Source organism: Myotis brandtii, unplaced genomic scaffold (genome assembly GCF_000412655.1).
Source record: "Myotis brandtii unplaced genomic scaffold, ASM41265v1 scaffold30, whole genome shotgun sequence".
Lineage (NCBI taxonomy): Eukaryota > Metazoa > Chordata > Mammalia > Chiroptera > Vespertilionidae > Myotis > Myotis brandtii.
This window is the reverse complement of record NW_005361458.1, coordinates 2,284,942-2,309,764: the sequence shown is the minus strand read 5'-3', so window position 1 is coordinate 2,309,764 and position 24,823 is coordinate 2,284,942. Positions and strand designations below refer to the sequence as shown.

Genomic DNA, 24,823 nt, shown 5'->3' with positions numbered 1-24,823 from the left:
CCTTTCAAGGTGCACAAATTCGTGCACTGGGCCATCAGTATTGAGAATAAAGTGCCTTTGGATGCTACTGTTTTGAAAATTCCCTCGTCAATTTCCTAGTTTATCTTCAGATAACATGATAACAGAAAAACTCAAAGTGTTGTAATTATATTTGAAGCTTCCTCTGAAAAACTTTTAATTGGTTGAAAGTTTAAAAATACTCCCTATTTCTCCCACGTTACTACTCACGAAGAAGGAATATTCACATACTATACTATCCTAGTCTCCCAGTCACTAAGAACACCCATTATAAACACCACATGGTAAGCTCATGTTGGGAGCACAAAGCACTCCACCAAAATGGACCCGAAATGGCATCAAAACAAAAGAAACTCAACCAGACTTCTCTGTTCCAGCTTCAACATGGAAACAGAACTATAGTGAGTTGGACAGTTAGCAAATGCCATGCCACTTGAGAATGGGGCAAAGAAAGGAAAGAGCAAAAGGCTGTTTACCCCTCTACTAGTAGGTGTAATGCTATAGAAGTAGATGTGATTTCATACCACGGTGGAATCCAGGAGAGCTTCAGTCTCATGAAAATAGCATGTAATCTATGAAATTTATACAAATGAGGGTTTTGGGTTGCATTTCCTAAAGACCATGTCAGGTAGGGTCTGCCCACCCTAACAAAAGAACGTCACTGCACATACAGCACGGTGAACACAGCTGTGTTCACACATGCACATGTTACATACTTGCCTCTTCGCCCGAACAAGGCAATGCTTTTAAAAATATGTCAAAAGTTATTTCAGAACTCCGTAGTATGTTGTTATGGTGCGCGATGCCGCAAAGAAAAAGCTAATGGGCTCTCTACTTAATGTGATTAGAGCCATTATTGACATAATGCCAGGAAGACGCAAAACCATTAGCATTACACTACAGCTCACTTTAGCATCCACTCAGATTTAGTATTTGATCCACAATTTTAATTTTGTTCTGCTCTATTCAGAGCTGCATTACACAAAATGCATAATTAAAAGCTGCTGTGATTCTCTCCACTTCTCAAATTAAAAACATAGCAAACATTTGTAGTTCTAATCCACTAGAAATTAATAAATCAAATAGTGTCTTTTATCCTCTTTCCTCCGTGCAATTCAGATTGCAGGTTGGGAATACTTTTGCCTGCAACCGAGTACGCTGCAGACGGAGCAGCTGCTCAAAGGGAAGCAAAGTCCCCAAACTGCTACTCTAAAGGCGCGAGAGAGCCGAGAAGCACTGATATGGCCTTATAACTCCAAGTGTTAAGCCAGAAGCGCTTTCCGCAAAGAAAAATTTTAATCAATTCACCATAAATCCTTTTGATGCATTTTCCTTCATTAGCTCACTTTGTCAAGCATACACATGCTCCTAATTTCATCTAATCAAATTCACCATGTCTTTCTGTCAACAGTGAAACCATTCCCCCGTCCAAAAGATCTCCTATCAACTCCCTGCGCAGGGCAGCCTGGAGGGGAAGCCCCTGAGCAGCAGTTTTGCTTTATCCGCCATTAAGAGCCAAGAAGGCTTCCCCCTAAAGATCTGGCATCCAGAGCTGAGACACTGACACCTTTGCCAGTTCTGCTGCATCTAGGAGTCCCATCACCTGGAATAATAGAGGATTATGAGTCATCACAATAAAAACGGCATATCCTGCCCTGTGGGTGACAATCCCAGGAAAATTCTGGAAGGTCCACAAAATAACAGAGGCAGAGCAGAGAAGGCAAATGTGTATTATAAGGCGTCCCTGCACTGCCCTAACCTGGGGCACCCGATAAGTCTGTACCCCAGCCCTTCCAGCAGGCTGTGCCTCCTGCCTGTCACCTCCCTGCTGCCCACTTCCTTCCTGCAGGCCCTCCTTCCGTTCTCTGATCAAAGCTTGCTTTATCCAGAAAACAACTCCAGAAGTCCCCCAGGTGACTTGTTTTCTTAAGCCGTGTGTGTGTGTGTGTGTGTGTGTGTGTGTGTGTGTGTGTGTGTGTAACTAAAGAATTTATGGAAATTTATACATATTAGGCTTATATGATTAGTGACACCATCTCCCCCACTGGATAGTAAGCTCCGTGAGGGCAGGAACCACATCTGCCTTGCTCACCACTTTAATTTCTAGAATCTGGCAGCTCTGCCTGGCATGAAGTTGGAGCTGACTAAATATAGGTTAAATGGCTAAATGATAAATCGACCACTGTCACCTGATAGTTTACCTAAAGATACCAAGATCCTGTCATCTCCTATCGCTCTTTCATGTCCCAAGGTGATCCTTCCTAAAATTATACTGTAAATAAATATAATGAAGCAAAGGCTTTGAAATGCACGAAAAGTTTACCATGTGTGGATTTTACGTATTGTCTGCAGTGGTAAAAGGACCAAGTGAAGACAGAAGTGACAGAGGATCCATACGAAAGATAAAGGAGCAGAAGCCCTGAAGAGGACCTTGGATATGCAATGGGGACTGAAATACAAGGGTGTCCCAACCCCCCACACTGCTCCCCTGGGACAGGAAGGGGGGAGGCAGGAGCAAGACAGAGACCACCCGCCCAAGAATGGGCCAAAGCATCACTCAGCTTCAGAATGTGCTTTACCTTTAGTTGCCAGCATCTGGCTATAAAAACAAACATTCCTTGATAAAAATGTAACAAGGGAACAAGAAGACAACAACTCTCTTTAATTTCTTAACAAACCCAAGACTTGAAACCATATAAGCAGCAGCCAAGGCTATATCACTATGATAGACAGCCAGCTATCTAAAAATGTCAAACAAACATATTTCCAAAAAAGAGAGGGCTATTCTATTATTGCTCTTGCCTTATTATGGAAGCATCTTTGAATTTTTAGTTGTGTTTACCTCCCCAACACAAAGAAACAAGTATTCTGCATGATTTGCCTGTAGTTACAGACATGCTAAACAACGAAGGCCTTCATTGGAAGACATTTGATATAACTAGACTCTTTCCTTATAACCCCCAAAAAAGGAACATTATAAAATACATATGGAGAAAAAATAAATATTATATAATTATATTTTCAATTCAGCTTTGACATCACAGAATTCATTTGCTCTTTTTAATAAAAAAACTAATATATCTATTTCTTTGTTACTGGGATACTGACTTAGATGTACTTTCCCTCGAGTGCTCCCATGGACAGGCAGCCTCAGAACCGACTTTGTAAGGAACTTCCTTCAGCTCCTGCCCTGGAACTGACTCCAGAATGAAGAGGACCCTCTGCTTTCGGGGGGAAGATCCTCGGCCTCCCTACTTGAACTTCTCGGCATGTCTTTCTGTAGGTGCTCAGGAAGTATCATTCTCCCGAGAAAGAGGCGTGGGTGGGCCCTGCATCCTGCCATAGCTGCGCACAGATGACAGGAGTAGTCAGGCAGAAAAAAACCTCAGCTGTGTCTGGCTCATTACATTAGGAGGCCGTTCGTTTCGCTGTTTCGTGGCTCTAACTCCTAAGCTTCTTTCCTTCCAGGGGACTGAAATCTGCCCTCCTATAAATTTCAGTCCTCTGAGGCACTCACAGGATCAGCCTGCTTCCTGGTCCATGTGGAAGCCCCCCCAGACGGGAGGAGATTCCGCTCTGGCAGGCTTTGCTCCAGACCAAACACTGTCAGTGTGTTCAAGGGCTCCCCGGTGGTTCGCCTGCAGACCTGTGGCCATCCTGGCCACTGCTGGTGGTCACACACCTCAATGGCTCGGTGCTCCTCACACGGTGTGATCCCCAGAACGAAACGCAAGATTCTGTATGAGGTCCGAGCCACATGGAAAAGGGGATACTTTATACCATCATCATAATTGTAGCTAATGAGCTAGTGCCCTTTTTCTTAAAAAGGCACATGGCGTGAAGGAGAAACTACAAACATTTCCCAAGGAAAACTCGTTCTGTGTGGTTATAAAGTGCTGCTTTTTTCCTCAGGTGGCATCTAGAACCTATTTCCTGATCTAACTCTTCAGTGTTCATGTAATATAGAATATTCACCTTTCCACACATTTGTAATTCCTTAACTAATAAAGAATTTAAAGATTTAAAAACAAAACAAAACAAAAAACAAACAAACAAAACAAAAAAACATCTTTTAACACCAATTACAAGATGGAAGGGCTGTTAGGTGTAGTAAGTAAAGATCATCTAATACACAGGTGCTCACTAGCTTCAGAAAAGGTGAGTCTACACGAACCACAAGGCTCCCGGCAAACTTTTCTAGGTCACAAAGGAATGTCCTTGTGCGAGAGTGTCATTAAGTGGAAATCACTGCCTGGTGGTTCCTGTATTTCCAGCTCTCTCTCTCTCAAAGACCTTCCAGCTCTGAGTCAAGAGAAGCACGACACTGACACTGAGCAAATGAACAACATGCAAATGGAAATGCAGTGATTAAAAACAAAACAAAACAAAACAAAAGGACTGAAAAAAAAAAGAAAAAGTGGATGGTTGGAAAGTATGTATATCCCCACGTTAGACTGAAACGGTATTTCAGAGGGTGTGTTCCTGTGCACACTGCATACCAAGCTGCTGCCATCTATCATGCCAAGGAACACAGGGCCGCGGAAAGCTTTTCAAGCTTCAGAGAAGTTTATTTTACTTTCAGTGATTGAGAGGCAACACTTACATGAATCTCCCACTACCAATATTTTCTTGTTAGAACTTTTAAATATACAAAAAAGTTGAAAGAACTGTACAGTGAGCATCCATATATGTGCCATATAAATTATACAATTACCAGTTTATTATATTTGCTTGCGAGAGTTCTTTTTTTCTGTATCATTGATCAGCATGAGACTACAGTCATGTAATTTACAATTTCAGCGGGGAAATTACTGATATTACTGGGTCAGCACTCATTTTTAAAGTATGAAATATAAGCATTTCAAATGCTTAATTTACACTAATATGATCTTATTTGCATTTGAGTTCTAGTCCTTTATGCACTTGGGGTCGAATATCTGCTGGATTATTTATCTGTTTATCTTAACAGCTCAGCACAAAGACAGGAAAATGTTATCTGTAAAGGCTTAACCTTTGGAAGCATGCTTACCTTTGACAGTCTCCACATCTTTCTAAAAATCTGGAAAGTACTAGCAAGCTGCTTGTGGTCCCCTGGTGTCAGCTTAGGTTATTGTCATAATACCAGCCACAAAACAGTGATACGCAGCTAATATTCATACAGTATTTACTCTCTGGCAGGTGTCAGTCTAAGTGCTTTGCATATTTTAGCTCATTCAATACACCTAGTATCTTCATAAAATAGTAGTTAATATTATCACCACTATTTTAAGGACATGAAACATGAGACACAAAGAGTCAGAGCTCCTAAGTGGCAGAGGTGGAATTCAGACTCCAGCGACCTACACCACAGTCTTTTCGACCAACCAACACAAGGCACTGCCTCTCTGGCAACCAAAGGAACTCTATACCTGACATAAATCTAATGTCACGTCACTATGATCACTGATGTTACTGCAAACTCACCAACTGATGGGTTGTTTTCATTTGGGAGATGCTCAGTTTCAGTGCATTTTTAAAAATCAACAATTACTTGTTTGTTTCTGAGTGAAAAATACATGTACAAGGTACATTACTGTTAAAATGTATTGGGAATAGTAAGTAAATATATGCGCTGAAAATGAAATCAATGCCTACACACACACCTACACACACAATCCAATACACAAAGATGTGTGATCTAGTGCAAGCTAATTAACTTTTCTGAACCTTTATAGTCAATGACCAAATGGGAGTCTAATGTAATAGAACCAACTTTATGGGATTAGTATGAGAATTACCTATGATCATCTAATTCCACAATACCTGAAACATAACAATATAATAAATACTCAATAAACACATCTATAATAATAAAAACATAAGCCAGCCTGGGTCCCAGGTGCCTGCCAGAGTCTCGAGGAAAGCCAGACTGGGTCCCGGGTGCCAGCCGGCAGCCGGAGGAGGGAAGCCCAGGTCCTGGGTGCCAGAGGTAAGCCAGTGCCAGCAGCTGGGGGAAGGAAGGCCTACTCTTGCATGAATTTTCGTGCATCAGGCCTCTAGTGTAAAATATTTAGCACTGTGTCTAGCATACTGTAGACACCAAAAGTATTATCAATAACAATAGTAACATAAGATCAACTTGCAAATAAGATTCGTATTTACCAATACCATGAGGGACCCATAATTTTGTTTTAATGGTACCAAAGGATAATTTTAATCTTGGCCAAACCCAGCCTTCCAGGATTTTCTGGTTAATTCAAGATGACTAAAAATACTATAGATTTAGCCAAATCGTTTAATTTATAAGCAAGTCAAATTATCATGGGTACAAAGTCCCTGCTAGCTATTATATCCCACTATGTCAACCTAATGGTGTCAGCAAACATTTTTAAATTTCTCGAAATATCCAGCTACAGAAACCCAAACCAAGAGGGGGGGAGGATCTTTTATATTAAGTGACACAAGAAGGAATTATGTCTCTGTTTTGATAGTTTAAACTGTAAGTTGGCACTGAGGAAGGGGGCTATAAACATGGACTCTTAGGCTCTCAGCTTTGGAGGGATGATGAGACATGAAATCTTGGTTGCCGAACCCTATGGCCTGCAGATAATTTATAAAACCTGTTACCTCTTCTCGAGCCCTAACATTATCAGGCAAAACCAGGATCCCAAGATTCCCTTCCCTCCTTGTTCCCAATTTAAACGAATAAACTTACAGGAGTCAACCACTATGGCATTAAAAACCCAGGACACTCCGGCCAGACTGGGTCTGAGAGAACATTGATGGAGTCACTGGGCCCTCAGGTGGCCCTCAGTGAAGGTCATGCAGAGGTCCAGGGGCTTCCCGTGGCTGGCCCATCGGCTCGCTCAGGCATTCCTAAAGCCCCGGCAGTCCATCTGACTGGACCATTTAGTCCAGATGGCAATTTGCTGCACGTTTTCGATACACGTCTATTTCCTCCGCCATGCCTAACAGCATGTAAAACAACAAAGTCCCATTTTGTACACACAGAGGCACTTATCAGGGCTCAGTGGCTCTCAACACCAGGCACTTGGAGAAGACTGATGATGGTGTGGTGGGAATGGGACAGGAAATGGACATCTGTGTTTTCCCCTGTTAATAGCATAATGTAACTTTATTGCTGAAAAAAAGTTAAAAAAAAAGATGTTCTCAACCACCTTGAGCCACTAAAAGAGAACTTGCTCAAGCTGAAGCATAGAGAGCCTTGTGCTTGACAAGCCACTGAAAATATTTCACTTCCTTCGGCCACACTGTTTTCCCTACATTTCCATTATTTCACTGCTCTCAAAGGACATGTATCTGTGTGGTTTCTTGTGTGGTTTCCCCAAATAGAGGACTCCAATGCTATAAAGTTACGTGTTTCTCACTGCAAGTGAGCAATTTAGTCCTTAAACAGACTAAAATTTCAGTAAAACATATTTAACAATGATTAGCAATGGTTACATGGTTTGAAATATGAAGCCAGAAATCCCCAAAGATGAAAATATATCAACTTCACACCCATAACAGGTACAGCAAGTTCTCTTGCTGTTATAAAGTCAAGAACTTTGGAAAGGGCTTGCTTTAGCCCAAATCCCAGCAAATACATGTGTGTGTATCTATTTTGAGACATACTTATCTGTTCAACAAAGAAAGAAGAATGGTGCAAAAGGTAAGCTGCCCCGGTATAAAAATGTCTCAGAAAATGGTCCCTCAGCAAAATGACATGAAAGCCAACCATGAAGCGATGTCACTGACTTTCTCACCTCCAGGTGCTCATCTTTCAGCACAGCGCTCTCCCCAAGGCTTCTCTGACCCGCCCACACACACGACTAGGGAGACTTCTCTGTACACAGTGGTGCTTAGTACATGGTGGATACTGTACACAGTGACTGATCAAAACAGCAGCCAGCCACCTGGTGTGGCTCAGTGGTTGAGCATCGACCTATGAACCAGGAGGTCATGGTTCAATTCCGGTCAGGGCACATGCCCAGGAAGCAGACTCCATCCCCAGTGGGGGTTGTGCAGGAGGCAGCCAATCAATGATTCTCTCTCATCATTGATGTTTCTACCTCTCTCTCCCTTCCTCTCTGAAATCAGTAAGAAATATTTTTAAAAAAGACAGCAGCAAGAGAAAAGTATACGGGGAGCTCCAGATCCCCTTTCAACTTATCCAGTCCTCCTGGCTCTCCCAGGAGAAGGGGCTGTGATTAACTTAAAATGACACCACGTCTTCTTTTGCCTTTGTGTCAAGTACCCTTTAGACTCAGGCACTTCCTACTGACTCCTCACTCTTCCTCTTGTTAAATTTTGAACAATGTATGCCATTTTACACCTCAGAGCTCAGAAAAGGCAGCACAGCAGCGGGTGTATGGATGTGACAGAATGTTTTTATTCCACCCCTGAAAAAAAAGCTCCCTGTTTCTGACACACTGGAAAATGTACAGCCAGAGAGTGCTTGAGGCAAAGATGCCACCCCAGCCTTACATCTGTCTGCTTCCATTTGTCTACAACTGTGCTCAGAGATAAAACAAGCTTTCCAGATGTCACCACAAGCAGGGCTCATATGCTGACTTCACGGAGACACCAGTGCCGGCTGCCAGCATAACAGAGTTGTAAAACTAAAATATTTAAACTCCAAGCTATTCAACACAACTTCGAATGTCACACAGGATCTTATTTCAAGATTAATTAATGTACACCCCGATAAAATAATCATGTGTTAAAAACAGAGCTGGCTGGCATGCAAGCGGATCTAATTTTCCTCTTTCCGACTGTTCCAGTGACACACGCTGCATCATGGAGAATTCCCGAGAGAGCGCACTAATTTCGACACGTGCACACCCATCAAGCCCTTAAGTTTTAGGTGCCCTGTCTTAAGAACCTCTAAGTTTTCACCGTTTGAAACAGACACAATGAACCTAAGATGAACAAAAGCAATAGGGCAGGCACAGACTATAAAGACATTTCCACTGTGAGGGGAAGGCCAATGACAAGTGATGGGGAAGATTACTAAGAGGCACTGTTTCACGCATGCATATGTGAAGCTTGGCTGCAGGCCGCCTGGTATCGGGAGATTGACTGTTTGTTTGAGAACACAGTATCCCTGTGGTTATAATTACAACCACTGTACGAAAGCCCTCTTTTGTACAGTGGTTTCATACTATCCTTAACACAGAAGAGCTCATGGCTCCTGAGCTTCCTGAAAAATTCTTTACACACACACACACACACACACACACACACACACACCCCGAGTATTTCTGGCTTCCCTTTTCTCTGAACCCGCATAACTACGTAGTTTTCATTGAGACAGTTTCGGGGAGTTCAGCTTTGTCCTAAAGAACCATTTCTAACAACATTAATGCAGGTGCTCTGAGCGTGAAAGAGAAGCTGCCTCATGGTTGGGTACGCAAGCCCTCCAAGTCTCTTCTAACTCTAGTGTCCTCCTGCTCCGTAAACCTTTCCTAGCCTGGTTTGCGTTTTTGCAAACTTGGGTCAGGAGTGTTCATTAAGCACCGGTTACTCGAAATCCTGGTTCGTGGGCCATTCTGGATTCAGAGGCCAAATCCATTTCACAGCCACAAGCCTTCTGCAGTTTTTGCTTATTCTGACAGGAGACCAACGTTGCATTAACCCAGTGGTGGCATCATACAGGTCTGTCAAGGCTGGTCCTGCACCCCACTGCCATCATCTCCTGTCACTGGCACTTACAAAAACAAACATGTTCCATGCAATCCATTCCTTCGCTACACTATGCACTTCCGCGAAGCAATAGAACAAAACGTTTACTTGTGATGGCTTTCCAGGGAGACCATTTATTGAGAGGGAAAGGGAGTCAATTACTCTGCTTTCCCACCATCCTGGATGTTCCCATCTTCTCTTGAGCTGATCTAAGTTCAAACCCTCTGAAAATAAATCACCCCAAAGCACTCAAGATTTCCCTAAAGACCCCAGCAGGCTTCCTGCTTTGTGTGTTTCCACTGGTATGGTGGGAGGCTAATGTGTTTTCGGGATGTTTGTTTTAATGCTAAGGACTTTACTGAGTCAAAACAACCTGCGCTGGTGATCCATCTCCTTTGAATGATTTGGGGCCTCTTCCCCTCCTCCTATTTCAGCCTGGGAGGGAGAGACTAGTGCAAAAGGAACAACGGAGTGTTACATTTCAGTCATTTCTAAGAGATGGCACAGCAGTTCTACTTCTTGAGGTAAAAATCTCCTTCCTGGCTTTGCAGCCTCCATGTTTCTCCTTCGTTTGAGGCTGGGGTAAATATCGAGGTTGGGGCATGAAGAATAATTGCTGAAGCCCATTTTGCAGTTAATCTTAATCCCCCCTCCCACCACCAATATCAATATATACCCATTTCAGTCTCCTCCCAGGACTCTAGCTGGGCCATGTCCTGTCAAAGGTTCTCTCCATAAAGTTGTTTTGAGTGATGTTTACTTAATCAAACCCTAATTTACCGCGTTTCAAAAAAAAAGTACATTCACACAGACATTGAAGGATACACCAGTCTCTCAAATTTTTTAGCTAAAATTTACTTTCTGCTCTTTAAAGCTCTCCTGGGTTTCTAGGGGGGGAGGGCGTGCAAGGAAGTAAACAGCAGCAATGTGAGAGACTCACATGGCATCTTTCATCTCACCTTCGCCTTTGCAATCCACTGGGGAACCGAGAAGTGGCACCCTCTCTACACTCTTCGTTCACAGATGAGAAGAGAGATAGCTGGGCTGGTTACCTGGTTGCCTAAGGGCAGGGGGTGAGCCTGGAGCTGGGCTGGAGGTGCAGCAGTTGACTTCCAGATCAACTAGGACTCCTAGATACTAGGAGCACAGTCTTGGGGTCAACTGTCCTCCCCTGGCTGCAGCCCAGAGCACATAAGCACAGCAATACAGCAGCCCGCCAGGAGAGAGCCTGCTCTGAACACTGGCACTGAATAGGCTTCTCTCAGGCCCACATTTGAATACAACTGCGTTAAAAAAAATAACCCAATTTAACAATTCAGAAGTTCTGATATATGTTTTATGAAAACGTACGAGAGACCTAAAAGCCATGGAGAGCCATAACTTTGAGCTGCCTCATTTGTTTCCCTTTTATTACAGTCCTGCACAGTGGGCACAGGCCCTTCACTGAGGAGAGAACATTAAATCTCTATTCTAAACTGTTTTAGCAGAACGATGTTAATAGTTGAATATTATTTTGTCTGACTGATAAAATGCCATTCAAATCAGACCAAAGAGAGCACTGAACCCCGGCCAAGTCCTATGAGAAAAGAGCGACGAGCCATCTTCAGAAACAATCATTTCTTGTCACTCTTAACACCTCAGTAACAACATTTCTACTGCTCTGTACCCCTAAAGCCGAGTATCTCACTGACATTGGCTGCTGAGAAATAAACATTTCTCTGGGTCTTCCTTTGTAAGGAAGGCGGCCATAGGACATATTCTTTTTCCTCTTTACATGTCGGTTTGGTTCTTCCTAAGGCAGGATCAGTAGGAACCAATGGGAACACACGAGAAAACCACTTTGTTTCCATGGATATTTGACCACAGATGGAGAAACAGGACAAGATTTAAGTTTAGAAGAGAGAGTTCAATGCTGGAAAATATTCAGACATCTGTGTGATCCAATTCAGCAAAAGCCCTAATACTACCCACTTACAAACTTATCTTGTGATGTTCTTTGTCTTTGTACTAATGAACTACACACCTCACATGGTACAGAAAGGCACTTATATTTCAGTGTGTCGTTACACACACTTTCAGTAAGGTTAGCCCCAGACCATAGCGATGTCCTTAGGTTTGAAAAGTTTCTAATTTTCTATCAAATTCACAAGGGTGTTTTTTTCTCCCCAACCTACACTATATCTCAATATTCCAAATATCATAAAAAATAAGATATTAACAAGTCATAAGTGAGGAAGCATGTTCTCTCCTTGTGATAAGCCTTTTTAAATAATCAAACAAATGACAAGTACTAATAGGCAAACAGGGTTTATAGAACACTAACATGCCTACACTTAAACTAACTGAAAAATTATACTGAACCTAGTTTGAACTCACATAAATAAATTAAGCAACTCTGTGGAAACATTCAGAGTGTTTCTGCATGAAAGCTACTGTGTCAAATGTTTTAGAGGGAAACAAAATTTTTCTAATTGGCAAATAAATGGTTCTATCTTTCCATGCACTGAAGTTATCTGATTCAGGGCTCAGCCTGTAAATACTTCAGATTAAGTGTGCTGCTTTAGATATTGTATTGGCTGTAAGTTCCCACTTAAAAAAAAAGACGCATTTATGAAATATTTGAATCCTAATCCCTGACATTCAATTAGCTTTACTCACTAGCCAATCAAGGAACAAAGATTAAAGTCTAAACCAGCACAAACTCAAAGCAAGTTTAAAAGGTAATGGCCTGGGCCATCTTATCAAGGCTGCGGTGCTAGTAGCTGCTCTTCCAGTTGTGCTATGCCACCAAGGATGGCAAGAAGAAGAAAGATACCAGAGAAGAGGCCAAGAAAGACAAAGACCCAGGGAACAAATCTGGAGGCAAGGCCAAAAAGAAGACGTGCTCAGAAGTCAAAGTTCAGGACATGCTCAATAATCTAGTCTTGTCTAACAAAGCAACCTTTGACAAACTCCATTAACGAAGTTCCCAACTACAAGGTTATAACCCCACCTGTTGTCTCTGAGACTGAAGATCCGCGGCTCCTTGGCCAGGGCAGCCCTTCAGGAGCTCCTTAGTAAAGCACTTATTAAACTAGTTTCAAGGCACAGAGCTCAAGTCATTTACACGGGAAACACCAAAGGTGGGGATGCCCCAGCTGCTAATGAAGATGCATGAACAACAGGTCCCAGCGGCTGTAAAAAAGTGGTAAACAGGGATACGTGACAGATGCCTTTATTTTTAGCAAAAAATAAAATAAAATAAATTAAAAAAGGAAAGAAAGAGACAAAAAAATTACTGATTGGTAGATTTAGTCAAAATTATAAGCAAAACATTTTCAGGAATCACAAAATCACCTACGTCATGTTTTACTCATTACTAATGATCCTGTTTTCCAAAATGCTTAGCAAGTCCTTTCAGTATGAATCTTTGTACTAAAACAATGGCATTAAAAATTAACATATAAATTTTCTAAGCCAGCACAGTCAAATAGAAACAATAGTAATTTTAAGTTTTTAAGTAACAATAAAAATGTAAAAAAGAGGTAAAACTAGTTGTTTTTCAAAAACTTAGCTTTACTATATTTTACTTGACCTAACATGTCCCAAATATTGTCAATTCAACATGTAATCAATATAAAAATTGTTAATATTTTACAATTGATATTTATATTAAATCTTCAAAATCTGGTAAGTATTTTACAATTTACTGCTCATCTCAATTCAGTATGGAATACTTGAAATGTGGCTAGACAACTAAGGAAATCAATTTTTAGTTTTATTTAAGTTTAAATAGACATGTGGTTAGTGGCTACTGTATTAGACAACATAGGTCTATAGTTTAATAAATCTAAGTCACCTTGCATTGAGATAACAGTTTTAACATATAGCAAAATCCTAGGACTAGAGAAATCTGTTAAAAGGCAGAGTATAAAGCATTAATCATTGCTGGTGTGAGGGTAGGAGGGCCCAGTTGAAATGTTGTATATGCAAATATGATCCATGGTTTACATAAATGTGTCTCTGACATTTTTCATTTTCCATGCACATGTGTGGTGATGTGTGATTTAGCATCCTGAGGAGAAAAACACATCACCCATCTTCAAAGTCTTGGCTGATATTTTATGTTACTCGCCTTTCTCCTCCCCAAAGGCTAACTCCATGGCAGGCTTGAAGTGCTTTCAAAAGGAAGCATTCTTGAGTGATTTGAGTGTTACATAAGGAGGGCTGAAAGTTTCTACCAGCTAAAAACTGCGATCCCTCCATATGTTCAGGTGACTTCAAAAAATGGTAACAAAATTTGAGGAGGCAGCAGAAATTATTGCTCAAAACCTCTTGTGGTAGAATAAGAGCCCTTCAGTGTCTGCTACTGATGAATTAAGTGAACTGGATCAAGTTAAGTTTCACAATGCCTACTTCATTAACAAACCATTTAACCCTCCCTTGAAAAAATGTTTTTCAAAAAAAATAAATAAGAGTATCTTCCTATTCTCCCGAGGATACCTAGATTCACATGTTTAATTTAACATCTAATTCAAATACCAGCCCCTCCAAGTCAGAGAATGCTGTCCGTATTATTATTAGTGTGAAATCTCATCTTCCCCTAAATTCTCATCTAAATAAATACCTTTACTGGAATAAATTTTAGCATCTATTTACTTAGTATTATATGTGTGTGGTTAAGTACGTCTCTTTTCTGTTAGACTATGAGCACCTAGAGCAGTGATGGCGAACCTTTTGAGCTCAGCGTGTCAGCATTTTGAAAAACCCTAACTTAACTCTGGTGCCCTGTCACATATAGAAATTTTTTGATATTTGCAACCATAGTAAAACAAAGACTTATATTTTTGATATTTTATATATTTAAATGCCATTTAACAAAGAAAAATCAACCAAAAAAATGAGTTCGCGTGTCAGAGGTTCGCCATCACTGACCTTGAGGATGGGACCATGGCCTTATGTTCTTACTAGAGGCCTGGTGCACGAAATTTGTGCATGGGTAGGGTCCCTAAGCCTGGCCAGCAATCAGGGCAGATCAGGGCCATCCAGCTGCTGGCAGGCCGGCGCCTTCCTTCATTCCGCACCGCCCCCTGGAGGTCAGCACAAGTCATAGTGAGTGATTGAATTCCTGGTCTCCCAGTTGACTGCCAAGAGGACACTTTGCATATTAGTCTTTTATATATATATATAGATGTCTCCCACACCAGGTGCTCAGTACAGGTGTGGCAGATGAAGGTACTCTGCAGTCTCTGAAGAAAAGATACAAAGAGAAAAATTTAAGAGGTGACCCCTACTCTCAAGGGGCTTTACTTTCTAGTTGATACTAACTAACAATTAAAATGCAACACACATAGTGTAATGTCAGAATTATCACTCCCTAGCATCCAGGTGTGTCCAGGCTAGTGGAGGATCCCTTGGAAGAAAGATTCAAGCAGCCCTGGTCGGATGGGTCAGTTGTTTGGAACATCATCCTATGTACCATTTGTGGTCAGAGCACATACTCAGATTGCAGGTTGGGTCCTAGTCCTGGTCAGGGTACGTATGGGAGGTAACTAATTGATGTTTCTTGATGTTTCCCTCTCACATTGATGTTTCTCTCTCTCTCTCTCTCTCTCTCTCTCTCTCTCTCTCTCTCTCTCTCCAATCAATACAAACATCCTCAGGTGAGAATTAAAAAAAAGATTCAAGCAGGATCCTTTAGGAACTGAACAAGCTGAATATAAAACGCCAAGCTCCTACAGGCTAGATAGCTCACTAGGAGCAGAGGCACGGGGCTGGAGGACCAGTTTGGAGGAGGAGAGGGCAGTGACATGGTCACAGAATCAGGTTCCCAGAGGGCATAGAAACCAGAAGCTAACATTTGAAATGAGAATGGGACCGTGTTAAGAATGGCATGGGGAGCTAGGACAAATATTTTTTATTTATGTTGCAGTTAGTGAAAAGCCACTGAGAATTTTGAGCAGCAAGTGAAATGTTGAAAGTGGGATTTATGGAAGAAGGAGCTGGCCACAGCTTCAAGGATGTACATAGCTGGAGGCAAAGGGAAGGTTGGCTATTCAAATAGAGAGGAAGATGCATTTCCCAGATGACAAGATCTGTTAACTGACCCGATGTAAGAGGAACAAAAGTAAAAATCAAATATTTTTCCTAACTATACTGAATACCTTGACAGTTGGAGAAGTGATAGTAATTCTAAGAGACTGGGAAATGAGAAGGCTTAAGAAAAGAGATAATGAACTTCACTTGGGCCATATTAAAATGAAAGAGATGGTAGTCAAATTAGCAGCTAAAGATATACATTATAAGTTGTTCACCTGCAGCCCGGCTGTGTGTGTGCACACGCCAGTGTGAAAGGAATGCGATTGGTCTCAGAACTATTTTCACTGCTGTTTAAATCTCATTTCTTTTTATGGTATACAGAAACAGGAAACAAATAAAAAATTATGACCACATGTGTGCTTATGCTACCAGCTTTATCAAAATCATTATTCCCTCTATAATATATATTGATGCCCACAGCATGCTAAATAAACTAGTACACCACTCTCTAGTATGCTCAGGCACTTGTTTTTACTGACTGATTTATGAAGAGTCAGTTGGTTGTTTGTTCTCAGATCTGACTATGACAGTTTCATCTATAAATATAGTTTCATAATAAAATATTATAAAAATCAATGAAATCCGACTGTAGAAGAAAAGGTTCATTCTACAGAAACTAAGCTAAATGCTTTTGGAAGTGCTGGCAAGGATGGGTCACTTAAAAAAATAAACAAACACAATATCTGCTGGTGTGGCCAGACAACTACAAAAGATTACAGAATTCTGAACCCAAGACTACTCATTTGTGTCGAAGTTATAGGTTCACTTTAAAGCAGTTGAAGGTGAGAACCCTAGTGATACATTACGGGTGTCATTTATGTAAGAATTCAATTAGAAACTTCAATGACCACAACCACCCATACCTCGAAAGTTTGGCTATCCTCAAAAGTTTGGAGAATGGACGCACATTTACATGTTTTAAATTTAAAATGCTTAAAACATGTGGTTGGATTTTAGTGAAGTTTCACCACGTCAGCTGATTAACTAGCTAACTATTGGTTCTGGCTGCAAAAGGTAAGAGGGGTTTGCTACTGCATATGGTTTTCTCAATGTAACAAAAGCACACACTGAGAAATAATTTAATATGTGTTTACCTGGCAGGCTATAAAGGTGTTCCTGCTGAGATGTTAGGGTCCATTGAGAAATCACATGACGTACGTACTTCTGGTCTTTTGGATGCCATGCATCCAAAACTAGCAAAATCGCCACCCTTTGGGAATGGCAAAGTCCTGCCCAATGTTTTGCTCCCACAGCTATCCATAAAGTCGGCTCAATTAACGATGGGTAGTAAGCTTCATTACAAACCAGTCACAGCAAACTGCTGCTAAAATCTTTATGGGCTATCTGAAATGGTGTTTCAACTTAACCAGTAGGTAAAAATTTTTACAGGCATTACTAAGATGGCATTCTTCATCATCATTAGCATAAATAACATTCAGAACATTAATGCTTTTATGAAAAAAACTTCCTGTTGATCATCTACACTACAGAGTATTAAATAGATTTAGAACTCCCCAGCTCTTATTTTATTTCATTTTTATTCAAAGGTTTCATAGATAAAACTGTAATTGAGCAGATTAAGCCACTTTGTTTTCACATAAGTCCTGTTCTGAAGAAACAAAGGGTGCACACAGAGAAAGCACTCATTACCAACAGCTCCGATACAGGTAAGCAAAGCTGCTGAGGTGTGTTTTTTAGAAAACACACACAAACTAAGGTCCTTGAAATACCCACTTCCCAACCACTGTTCCTGATAGACTGTAGACTCAGAAAGAGGTGCTGTCTCCCCTGTCTGACCCCACGTAGATCTGGTCAACCACCTGAAGTTAAAAGCCATAAATTACGAAGACCTCTTCAAAGTTCAACATCAAAACAGTTTTGCCACAGGGCGCTAATTATGGTTTCATTTAGAGCTTTCTTGAGTACCTATCATAAATATGGCAACATTCTAGGTAGACTATAAGAATGAATGAAATGCTGAGATAATCCTCCAGATCAGTGGTTCTCAACCTTCTGGCCCTTTAAATACAGTTCCTCATGTTGTGACCCAACCATAAAATTATTTTCGTTGCTACTTCATAAATGTAATGTTGCAACTGTTATGAATCGTAATGTAAATATCTGATATGCAGGATGGTCCTAGGCGACCCCTTTGAAAGGGTCGTTCGAGCGCCAAAGGGGTCGCGACCCACAGGTTGAGAACCGCTGCTCCAGATCCATAGTGGCCTCCTTTCCTTAGTTAATAAACATTTAAGACATACCTCCACTGTGCAAGGGACTGAGAATACTGAGCCAAACAAGACCCTCAAGAAGCTTACCTAGTTAATCAAGAGCTAGGCAACAAGATAGAAGAAACAAGGCAATATGGTTGGTTCCATGCACACAGGACCATCCGGGAAAGCCTTCCTGCAGGTGTCTTCTGTGCCACACCTGAAGGGATAAGCAGGTGAGGACGAGCCACCTAAGTAGAGCTAGCAGCAGGTATGAAGGCACTGAGGATGTGGGAAAGTGTGGCATGTTCAGATGGAGAGCAGGTCGATTGCAAAGATGAGAGCAGGCAGGATATGAAGTTTGATGAGGCATGGGGATGGAGAGGCAGGCAGGCAGTCCTCCACTCCCCTAATATTTAGTGGCTGCTTGCTGCATGTTTGGTTCTGTTCTAGGCACTGGGAACATGAGAGTGAAAGTTAACAAAACACATGAATCCCTATTCTGATGGAGCTTAAATTCCTAGCAAAAGAGAAAAATAATGGGCAAGCTAAATAAGATAGGGACTATGTTAGACATGAATATGTTTTTAAGGAGGAAAAGCAAAGTAGGGCAGGGGGCTCTGCAATGTTTGGAATGGAAGGAGGCTGAAATTTCAGGTTCTGTAGCCAAGGGAAGACTGTGGAGGAGACTTTGGTGTCAAGATCTAATATCTGGCAGGAAAGCCTTTCAAGAAGAGGAAATGGCAAGGAAACCAGTGTGGCTACATTTGAGTGAGGGAGGCAGAGAAAGTGGGAGATGCGGTCAGAGGGAAAAGGAGGGAAGCAGGCCTGGTAAGCTCAGGGCTTGGGCCTTTCACATGGAGAGACCTCTGAGTTCTGATCAAGATTTGGCATGCTGTGTTGAGGAGTCTGGACTTTTTCTCCACCCAGGAGAAAGTCACTGAAGCATCATCAGCAAGAATGACCCTGTATGAACTGGAGGGGAGAACAGATTCAATGCTAGAAGACCAGTCAAGAGGCTGCTACAAAGATCCCAAAAGGAAAAAAAAATGATTAGGGCCTGAATAAGGTGGTGATGGACCATCAACTCTTATCTAAACTATTAACAGATACTAAAAAAGGATGACTGTAATTTAACCTACTTTACTTTCCTGGTCTAGCATGAATGAGAGCAGCAAGAAGAAAAAAAATCAGCAGCAACCATTCCCAAATGTTGTTTTAATTCAAGACAAAATGAAACTGTCTTTCTGTTCCATACAATGGGCCCATTCTTATCCTAGAGGTCATGTCATCAGCTCTGAGGAATTGGGGCTTGAAGGCCAAGAGACATTATGGACTTAAGCAGACCACATACTCAAAGCCACTTCACAGTGACACAAATGTCACTTTGACCCAATGTGGCTCCTAGGGCACCTGTTAATGGTGGGCATGTCTTGTCTAGAGATTTGGATCTAGTAAACCTCAGGGACAGGGGGACTTAATGTGCGTATTACACAAATGTACACAAAGAGGCAGGTGGGGCTGAACTGAGCCCCAGCCTGGCTCACCAGGACCAAGCCACGTGCTCTGGTTTTGAATGCATCTGTCCAAAAGGGCTCTTTTTCTAATTTCCATAAAGGCTCAGCGTAGGCTAACCGATGTGCATTGGAGATTTTTTTTTTATTGATTTTAAAGCAAGGAAGGGGGAGAGAGAGAGAGAAACATTGATCGTTTGCCTCCCACATGTGCCCTGACCGGGGATGGAATATGCAACCTGGGTATGTGCCCTGACCGAGAATCGAACCCGCCACCTTTTAGTGAATGGGACAATGCTCCAATCTACTGAGCCACACCGGCCAGGGCTAGGCAATATGCATTTTAGTCAAGGCTCCCAGAAGACTGAAGGGAGTCGGACAAGCTGTGGTCAGAAGCATCCTAGACTCAGGGAACATGACACTACTCTGGACTAGACAGTTCCTGTTATAGAAGATTGCATCTCTTTTCTTTTTAAACATATGATGTCACAACCCACAATGTGCCTCCTTTTTGCTGAGATAAAGTATTTAGAGACTGCATTCCCTCCCCAAATGATTCTGTTTAGAACACATGCACAAAGAATATAGGTTTATTTCTTCAGAACTAGCATTGGACTATTACTAATAGCATCATTATTGTGCCTACAACAAACATTCAAAAGGGCCCTAAATTGTACTTAAGCACAATTACCTTAATGCCAGTTGAGATTTTATGATACAACTGTGAGGCACTTTATTTTTAAGGCAGTTTAACCTGCTTCATTCCTAAGAACAGACATTTAAGTTTTAAATCTAGGGTTCTCAATACGATGATTAAGCTATGCTCAGCAGTTTCTTTAAATATTTAAGAGAATTTTCATCATCTAAATATTTATGGCAACAACAACGCCAGGTGTGTTTTGTGTGTGTTGTGTGTGTGTGTGTGTGTGTGTTTCTTCTGTTTGTCAGAAACATCCTTTCCAAAGGTGGGGAGAGGGTTGCCTCAACAACAACAACAACAAAATCCTACCAAGCTCTTTAGAATCCTGGAAATTGACGAGAAAGCCTTCAAACATGTCCATTCAAGGGGACTCTGCAGTCCCTAGGTACCTAGCAAGGTTGCTGCCTTGAATGGAAGTTTGCAGGGCTAATGTCTGGAGAGGGTTTTCTTTTGAAGTGAGTATCTCCTGCCTCACAGACTTTATTTTCATTGCTGCGGCCTTTCGGCAGCATTTCCCTCGTTATCATGATGTGGTGATGCTCTTTTCCTGAAGATGGTAGAATAATTCCATACATTATGTGTGACCAGATCCTCCTGGGAGTCTGTCCAGCCGTGCTGGTTATGGCTCCAGGACTTGCCCCAAGGCCGGCTCTGACCAGCCTCCTTTGGGACCGCATTGTCCAAGGGTTTCCTAGTCATTTCGAGGGTGTGAGGGAAGGTGCGCTTCCTAAATGCCCAGTTTACACCTAGGCCTAATTTTTAGATATGGAAAGAACAGTATTCCATATCTCATTTCTCCTAAGAACATCGCCATGTGGTAGGTGTGGGCAGTTATTATTTTGTCCATTGTTGATGGTGAAAGTACAGGACTGAGAATTTTAATGATGTTATTTAACATCAGTTTTACTGGCAAAAGCGGGGATCATACATACCCTTTGACATTTATCTGAATATTACACAGTCTCTAATTCATCAATTCATTTCCAAATATTTATTGATTGATTATTACATGCCATACAATTGCACTGGAATCCAGGTACACCAAGTCACAAAACAGAAATGATCAGTCTGATGGGACATATGTACATTTAATGAACAACCAGGTAAAGAAATATACAGCATTGCAAAGTGTAAAAAGTGCCATGAGGGGAAGGTACAAGAGTTATGAGAAGAGAAAAGGTCATTTAGATTGGGTGACACTGAGGTTGAGAACTGAGCAGGAATTATCCAGGGGAAGAGTCTGAGCTACAAACAGCTACCAAGATACGGGGCACAGTGTGCATGCTTGAGGGGAAAAGAAGAGAGTTTAGCCAGTCATAACCAGGAACAGGTTTCAAAGAATCTTCTCTCTGTTTTCTACTGTCACCTGTTTTGAACTATGGTTCCTGGTGCTGGGAAAGAGTACTTTATCGGCAGTGAGGAAACCTGGATTCCAGTTCCAGCTCCTCCACCGTGTCCCAATCTCATCTCCCTGACCTGACACCTCCTGGGAGGCAGTGAGCTCCTCCATCAGAGGGGGGTCAAACCATCTACCTGAGATACTGGATATGAAATGGGGAAAAATGTGAACATAACACAACAGAGAACCTGAAAATGCTAGACACATTTAAGATATTATTAGTTAATAATATTCTTATTATTAACAACATTCTTATTAGTTAATAACATTACTTTACCCGCCATAAGAGGAACACAGGTATGTATGTTCAGCTCTTTTATAAAAAACACAATGTAAGCAAATTCAAATTTTAAAATATGTATACTAGCAACTATAGTTGAAATTAACTACATTCTTACTATTTGTTGGCCATTATGTCAAGCTCTTTACATGCTATCTAATTTAATTCTTATGTAAATCTTCCATGGTGGATGTTATCATTTTCATTTTTCAAATGAAAAAACTGAGGCTCAGACAGGTTAGTGTCACTGAGGTCATGTGGGTGTCAGTGATCAATTCTGGTGGTCTGATTTCAGAGCCTATGTTTAGGGATTTCTTTTTAAACTAATCTATTGTTAATTAAGTATTAATTATATTACTATAAAATAACCTGGCATTTTAACCGTATCATACTAAATCTTCCTTTGACATATCTCAAAGCCATCCCTTCTCCCATTTGCATGGCCAACAAAAACATCTCCTCCCTGAATATCTAACTGTTTTCTGATTTGTTGTTCTCCCTACAATATCTTCTATCTTTAATACATCTGCCCAATTAACTGATATCATACCAACATACTCACAACTCAGCTTCCTGGCTGTCATTCCTTCACTCGAAACCTTCAGGATGGCCAGACTATCTAAATTGTGAAGATCACCTCTATCCCACCTCTCCACAAGCCCTCCAGCCCACTAGTTACACTCATGCTGACTTTGTACCTGGTTTTCACTACATTCCTTCTCTCCCTTGCCCCCCTCCAAGAATACTCCTCACCATTCAGAATCCCACTCATCCAACAACATTCAACTAATGCGCTGCATTAAGCTTCCTCAAGTCCTCAGTAACCTTACTTGTTCTCAAACCAGGGCACTTAAAGAGCATACAATGGACTTGACTTTTTGCCACCTCTTGCATTCTTATTTAATAGCTATGCTTTTAACTTTCTAAATGTATATACTTTGTCTCTATAACCACATGAAAATTCACAGATGGCAAGAATAGCATTCTTTTTTTTTAATTTTACAGGGCTCAAACCCAAAGCAGAAAATTCAAAATAAATCTAGAATGAATAGTTCTTACACTAAAAACATGTCCTTCATGTGCAATGTAACAATGATAGTCTGTTTGGTCCTTGCCCAGCTGGTCACAAATGCAGGTCTGCATTATGCCAACCCATCCTGTACATATGTTTGCAAACTGCAGCCAAAGGACTTAGTTTTATGGGGTGGGTGGGGCAGGGCACAGAGGAGAGAAAAATAATTATCATTTATAAGGTTTAAATACGGCATTAAAAAGAGCATGTCTAGAGACAAAACAGAAAACATGCCTTAAAAATCACACTACTACTTAATATCTATTTGGTGCTTAATATCTAATAAAATGCTTTCACAGGAAAGAGAAGGTAGTTAATGGGTTGTCACCAATAATTGGCCATCAGTATTTGAATCCATATCTACAAGGTGCTATCTCTTCAATTATCACAGTATACTGGAAGAGATAGCACAGTATATTGAAGCAGAAGATAGTGGCTAACAGCATGGACTCCAGAGCCAGACCATCTGAGTTCAAATCCCAACTCTGCCACTTAACTAGCTGTGTGATTCTGAGCAAGTTACTTAAATGTGTGACCTCAGTTTCTTCACCTGTGGAATAGTTAGTAATCATACTACATAGCGTTGCTCTGGGGATAAAATGAGCATATATACACTTAGAACAGTGTAAGTGCTCTATAGTGTTTGTTTTATCATTCTACAATATGCTCTTTACTAATGAGAGAGAGAGAGAGAGAGAGAGAGAGAGAGAGAGAGAGAGAGAGAGAGAGTTTAATTAGCTTTCCAAACATTCAGCTGAAAGGAGACCTATTATTCATAGAAAGGGTTAGGGTTTATTCTTTTCATAAAAAATCTTGTGGAACAAGGGAAATAACTTACCTTATACACCAGTGATGAAAACCAGTCCTCAACACATCTCTTGACCAATGATAATGATAGCATGCTTTTTTATGTAATGCTCTTAAAAGTTTCCCACTGTCAACACTTTTCACACATTTTATCCTCACAACCACTCAATGAGAAGGATGGGCAGATGGTTGAGTGTACAGATGGTGGGCGAAAGGAAAATTAAATGTTAGATTCAGAGAAGTTAAATGGCTTGATTAGGGCCAAGTAAAAAGTCACTTTCACAGTGCCCCATACCTGCTTTTAAAACTAAACCCAGTATCTCCACAAGCTAACAGCATTTCTCTGGAGTTCACATATACTAGGGTACACTCAAAATCTAAGAAGAATGAATATAAGTCCTATAAACTTTCTCTCCTCACCTGGTTTGATAAAAATGTTGATCCTATCCATTAGGGACAGGGTGAGTGGCTAAGTAGGTTTATTACCTTCCTCTGTGCTGACCGTAACCAACACTCAAAGGAAGGTCAGGGAACTGAGGTCTGCGTGCCATAAACTCTAGTAGGATCGCCAGAAGTCCTGTGGGCGACTGTAGATACTCACAGAAAACTACGGGGTCTGGGGCATCAGCTGAAATGCTAACGAACTGAGAAAAAAGTGAGTAAACCTGAGGAGTATCAAGACACTGCCACTTTCTTGCATATTTAAAATGCATTTTTTATTTCCAGAGCATTGTTTGACTCTACATTTCCTAACACGTACTTTCTAAATTGCCAGTCCCAGGAAAAAGGTCTACCTGGATAAATAAGTTTGGGAACTGTAACATATTCTGGATTTTTTTCGGGGGTGGGGGGAGTCAGGAGAAGAAGGGGAAATATACAATGCTTGTCAGCATATTAAAAAGGTCTGAGAAGTACTTAATAAAAAATGAAGTTAAAACTTTTTAACCCAGGCTTTTTCAAGCTCATCAGACATTCGTACCCTTTAAAGTAGAGCACTAGCTAACATCCATAGAATAAATGCTTTAAGGAAAACCCTTGGGAATACTGGTTTAGACACATGTTTTCCACTCTTTTGTTTCTCC

At 41.1% G+C, this 24,823-nt stretch overlaps 1 protein-coding gene and 1 pseudogene across 5 annotated transcripts in view; one reads left to right on the top strand and one right to left on the bottom strand.

The window, feature by feature from the left end:
* The window catches only part of BNC2 (basonuclin 2), a 296,688-nt gene that overhangs the window by 50,200 nt on the left and 221,665 nt on the right, over nt 1-24,823 (bottom strand). The gene's annotated exons all lie outside the window — the stretch shown is intronic.
* Nucleotides 351-12,838, top strand: LOC106726657 (annotated as a pseudogene).